Consider the following 6,605-nt stretch of genomic DNA (forward strand, 5'->3'; position numbering starts at 1 on the left):
TACATGTCCGTAAATTGTTTGAGGAACAGGGAAGGACTCAACGATATGAGATATCCAAGAGCCTTTTCCGCGCTAGGATGACTGAGGGGACACCGGTTCAGAACCATGTCCTAAAGATGATTGAGTGGATAGAGAAACTCACAGGTCTAGGAATGGTCCTAGAGGATAACTTGTGTGTGAACATTGTGCTTCAGTCCCTACCAGATTCCTTTTCACAGTTCATAATGAACTTTAATATGAACAAGCTTGAGGTGACTCTCCCAGAGCTCCTCAATATGTTGAGGGAGGCAGAGAGTACTATTAAGAAAGAGAAGCCAGTTCTCTACACTGGTGAGACCAGAAAGAAAAGGAAAGCAGAAAGGTCCCTTAAGAAGGGAAAGGGCAAGGGCAAACAAGGTAAAGCAAAGGTTGCTAAGAAAGACCCAACAAAGGACAAAGGCCAGTGCTTCCACTGTGGTAAAGATGGGCACTGGAAGAGAAACTGCAAAGAGTACCTTGCAGAAAGGGCGAAACAAAAGCTTGATGAAGCTTCAGGTACATTCATGATCAGTCTCCATTTGTCAGACTCTTATGATAACACATGGGTATTAGATACCGGTAGTGCTTATCATATATGTAATTCGTTGCAGGTTCTGGCAAGGCCTAGGAGACTAGAGAGAGGCGAGATGGACCTCAAGATGGGTAATGGAGCAAAAGTTGCTGTATTAGCTGTTGGCGAGGTCGCCTTACATCTGCCTAGTGGAGCTTTTATTGCATTAGATGCATGTTATTTTGTTCCTTCTATTATCAAAAACATTATCTCCATTTCATGTTTAACAGTTAGTGGATATAAATTTATTTTTGAGAACAATGGTTGTTCGATATTATTAGATGATAAGATCATCACGAAAGGAACATTGCATAATGGTTTATTTATGTTAGACACCACTCCACATATCATGAATATAAATGTGTCCAAAAGGAAACGAGATGAGTTGAACAATGCATACCTGTGGCATTGTAGGCTAGGTCACATCCATGAAAGAAGGATTCAAAAGTTGCTAAATGATGGATATCTAGATCCATTCGACTATGTGTCATATGCAACTTGTGAGCCTTGCATTCGTGGAAAACTGACCAACTCTCCATTTAGTGGAACTGGAGAGAGAGCCACTGAGTTGTTGGAACTCATACATAGTGATGTATGTGGACCCATGTCAACTCATGCCATTGGAGGTTACTCCTACTTCATTACATTTAATGATGATTTCTCAAGGTATGGATATGTGTACTTAATGAAGTACAAGTCCGAGGCCTTTGAGAAATTCAGAGAGTATAAGAATGAGGTGGAGAACCAGACTGGAAAGAGTATCAAAACTCTTCGATCAGATCGAGGAGGTGAGTACTTAAGTACAGAGTTTACTCACTTCCTTAAGGACCATGGGATATTATCCCAATGGACACCTCCTTATACACCTCAGCTCAATGGTGTCTCTGAAAGGAGAAATCGTACATTATTAGATATGGTACGGTCCATGATGAGTTTCGCTGACCTACCCATCTTATTCTAGGGATATGACCTAGAAACCACAGCTTACCTTCTGAACAGAGTTCTAACTAAGTCGGTAGTGTCTACACTATATGAGATATGGAAAGGGAAGAAGCCTGATCTTAAGGTTGTTAAGATTTGAGGCTGCCCTACCCACATTAAAAGACACAACCCCGATAAGTTAGAATCAAGGACAGAGCGATGCAAATTTGTGGGATACCCCAAGGAAACTTGTGGGTATTATTTCTATCATCTCGAGGACCAAAAGGTCTTTGTAGCTAAGAGAGCAGTGTTCCTTGAGAAGGAACACATTCTTGGCGGAGACAGTGGGAGAATGATAGAGTTGAGCGAGGTTGGAGAACCAAGCTCAAGCACCACTCTACAGCCCGAGTCTGTTCAGGTATCTAATACACAAGTTTCAACTTTACGCAGGTCTGATAGAGTATCCCATCCTCCTGAGAGATATGTGGGACATATTAGAGCAGAGGATGTAGAGGATATTGATCCTCAGACCTACGAGGAGGCTATTATGAGTATAGACTCCGGGAAGTGGAAAGAAGCCATGAATTCTGAGATGGATTCTATGTACTCCAATAAGGTTTGGAACCTAGTTGATGCACCCGAAGGTATTGTACCCATCGGTTGCAAGTGGATCTTTAAGAAAAAGATCGGAGTAGATGGAAAGGTAGAGACCTATAAAGCAAGGCTAGTGGCTAAGGGGTATCGTCAAAGGCAAGGTGTTGACTACGACGAAACTTTCTCACCCGTAGCAATGCTAAAATCCATCAGAATTCTATTGGCTATTGCAGCACACTATGATTATGAGATCTGGCAGATGGATGTGAAAACCGCATTCCTCAACGGGAACCTGGAGGAGGAGGTGTATATGATGCAACCTGAGGGATTCGTGTCCAAGAACTGCCCAGATAAGGTGTGTAGGTTGCTTAGATCCATTTATGGACTAAAGCAAGCTTCCCGAAGTTGGAACATAAGATTTGATGAGGCAATCAGATCTTATGACTTCGTTAAGAACGAAGATGAGCCTTGTGTATACAGAAAGGTAAGTGGGAGCGCTATTAGCTTTTTGGTGTTATATGTGGATGACATCCTCATCATTGGGAATGACATAGGAATGCTATCCACAATAAAGGCTTGGTTATCTAGACACTTCTCCATGAAGGACTTAGGAGAAGCATCTTATATCTTGGGGATTAGAATCTATAGAGATAGATCCAAAAGGATGCTTGGCTTGTCCCAGTCCAGGTACATAGAAACTATTGTCAAAAGGTTTGGCATGGAAAATTCCAAAAGAGGTCTCATACCGATGAGACATGGGATATCGCTTTCTACGAGTATGTCCCCAAAGACTCCAGAAGAAAGGGCGAACATGGATATGATACCTTATGCCTCAGCAATAGGGTCTATCATGTATGCCATGCTATGTACTAGGCCTGATATAGCGCATGCTCTGAGTGTCACGAGCAGGTATCAGGCGGATCCAGGCTTGGAGCATTGGAAAGCAGTAAAGTGTATCCTTAAGTACTTGAGAAGGACTAAGGATCTTTTACTAGTATATGGAGGTAATAGCCTTAAGGTTGAAGGCTACACTGACTCAAGTTTTCAGTCTGATGTCGATGATAGCAAGTCGAATTCAGGGTATGTGTACACCTTGAATGGAGGAGCAGTGTGCTGGAAAAGTTCCAAGCAAGATACCACTGCTGACTCGACCACAGAGGCGGAGTACATTGCTGCATCAGATGCAGCAAAGGAGGGAGTCTGGTTGAAGAAGTTCATCACAGATTTGGGAGTCGTGCCAGATAGTGAGGAGCCGATTTCCCTATATTGCGACAACAACGGGGCAATTGCTCAAGCGAAGGAACCTAGGTCTCATCAGAAATCTAAGCATGTTCTGAGGAGGTTCCACCTTATCAGAGAGATCGTGACCCGAGGAGATGTAGCAATGGAAAGAGTTCCATCCGAAGATAACATTGCAGATCCACTAACAAAGCCATTGTCTCAGATTGTCTTTGAGCGTCACAGGGGTCTGATGGGGATCAGACACATAGGTGATTGGCTTTAGGTCAAGTGGGAGATTGCTAGTCATAAGTGCCCAGCAAGCCAATCACGTGAGTGATGGCACGTGTGACTTGATACAGAATCTTTTTGCTTATTATATTTTGGCGTATATCACTTTATAACTATTGCATAAATGCATATATATTGTGATGTCCTTGGATTTGTGCAATGGGAATCGGATCGTGATGAGATCACGATAATGAGATCGATTCACCTTTAAACACATATCCTAAATAATCCCGGTCATAGGTTACTCGAGAGGGACATCGTGATAACCGGATAGACTGGTGTGCTGTATACCCGTCCATATGATGGATGCAGCTGGTCTCATAGCTGCTCGTGTAGGGACACTAGGGATACAGTACAGGTGCTCATTGGAGAATGAGTTCACTGATTGATCCGCTTACGGAATGCTGGATGGTTGATGATGCCTTATTGTCAGACAACGATTCCGTAGTCCTAGTGGTGTATCTGGTTCTTAGACTTGAGACACCAAGGATGTCCTGTATGAGTGCTCCACTCTTTGATACCAGACTTATAGGTTTGGCTGTTCCCAGATCTAGTACAGCTGGTCATTGGGAGTGGTAGTCGACCTTACGAGGGCTATTGAGTGTCGATAGAGGATCATCCACTCTCGGTATCATGAGAGGAATATCCCATGTGTTCTTGCTCAGACAAATCCCTGGCCAGGGTCATTCGGGTTGAGAGAGAAAGAGTTCTCCGGGAGAATCCGATTAGAGCGAGACTCAAGTAGAAACCGTATGGGTCTGACAGCACCATGCTCGATATACGGTCTCTGGGATATTAGATGGATGAGGGACTATAGGTACATGGTAACTGAGGACAGACAGGTCCAATGGATTGGATTCCCCTGTATCGTCTGGGGACTACGGCGTAGTGGCCTAGTACTTCCGTAGTCGATGAGTCGAGTGAATTATTACAGAGATAATAATTCACTGAGTTAGAAGGAGTTCTGACAGGTATGACTCACGGCCAGCTCGATATTGGGCCTAGAGGGTCACACACATATGGTAGGCATTGCGATGAGTAGAGGTTCGGATATGAGATATCCGACGGAGCCCTTGTCTTATTGGATGCAGATCCAATACCCACTAGGGAAAGGACCCATTAGGGTTTTGACACGGGATCTCTATAAATAGGAGGGATTCACAGCCTCATAGGCTAGAGTCTTTGCTTGCCCTTCCTATTCTCCTCTCCCTCTCCACCTCAGAGTAGGCCTGGAGTTTTGAGGAGCGTCGTCGCAACCCTGCTGTGTGGATCACCGCTAGAGAGGAGGACGCTTGACCTCCTTCACCCTCTCCTAAGGATCTGCAAGGAAACAGGGATATACGATCTCCCTAGGTAACACAATCTCTATACGCAGTTTTGTGTTTTGCGGATTTTGCGCACCAATCTTCGCACGACGACGAACATCTTTTTGGGAATCAGGGATTTTTGTTTTCTTGTTCTTCCGCTGCGCATATGATGTCGCCCCCCCATGATTTCCCAACAACCTCAAATAGACTCTTAATTATTAAATTTTTCGTAAACACTTATCACATTATCTCCATGCACTTTATCTTTATGCCTTCACCAATGCTGATTGGGCAGCCAATACTGATGATAGAATATCTATGTTATATTCTTTAGATTAAATATAATCAATTAAAATTTTAAGAAATAAAATATAATTATAAGATTTATCACTGAAGCTGAATACCGAGCCATCGCCACCACCGTTATAGAACTTAATTGAGTCACCAATCTACTATACAATTTGATATCACCTCCTAATCTACTCCTATAATATATTATGATAATATCAGTGTCACCTACCTATACACTAATTCAATGTTTTACTTATGCATGAAACACGTTGTCATCAGTTTTTACTTTATTAGATATCAAGTTATCATACATTAACGATGTGTTTCTCATGTCTATACTTCCGACCAAGTAGCAGGCTCCTTCACAAAGCCTCTAACTCATAGGATATTTTAATTACATCGGTCCAAGATTGATATCTTTAACGAAAAAATAATCTTACGAGGGAATGATAAGAGATTAGAATAGAGGCAAATATGGAATTACATATTTGCATTCCTTATATCCTAAATCAATCTATGCTTTCATGTTCAATCATAATTTTTTATTGAGTAATTTGAGTGTATAGCTTGTTATTCACATATTTATCGAGGATACTTCACTCCCAACCTACTAAGGTAGTGAGTCACTAAGATCAATATAACAATCTATCTATGTTATTCACTAGATCTTATGAGGACAGAAAAATGCTTAATTTATAATATATTTATTGTTCAAAGTCTTCTTGCTTGCATTCGTACTTAAGCATTAGCTTATTCTTAATATCAAATTTATTTTCTAAAAGTCGAATATGTAGAATCTGAGATATGTTTTGATTTATACCGCCGCGTTTTTCTTCACCTAATAAACTCAGTCGAACCAAGAAAAATAGTAATGTGATCATCTTATTACTCAAAAGGTTCCAAATCCATAACACCGTAAGCCATCACTGATCATTACATATCGGTTTCGAACGAAGTCGACCAAAGCCTGTTGTTGATAGTGACGATACCTTCTGGATTCTCCTCTCTTCCCTTTTGTCTTGCTCAAGCACCCCAATCCACAAGCCGCACGCGGTATAGTTTTCTGTCCCCTAAGCTGGCCAGGGGATCCCAGGTGAAGGGGCAGAACGAGAACCTCTCCCCTCTGGGATTTGCACCTCTTTCGCCACCCAGCTCCTCCATGGCACCGCTGCCGAGATGGAGAGAGTATATCCTCCACTCTATCTGTAGAAAGATGATGTTGAAGTCAGGGTGGAATCCAAGCGGCAAGACGTCGTAGGCGATGTCACCGTCGTCATGCCTGTGTCGTCGATGCAATTCCTTGTGCCATTTGATGAGAGTCTGGCAGCTACTAGTGTGCTTCAGCTTCCATACGCGTTGGCCGGCCTCCGCCACATTGATCAAGACGCGCAGTT

The sequence above is a fragment of the Musa acuminata genome, chromosome BXJ2-7 (genome assembly GCF_036884655.1).
Source record: "Musa acuminata AAA Group cultivar baxijiao chromosome BXJ2-7, Cavendish_Baxijiao_AAA, whole genome shotgun sequence".
NCBI lineage: Eukaryota > Viridiplantae > Streptophyta > Magnoliopsida > Zingiberales > Musaceae > Musa > Musa acuminata.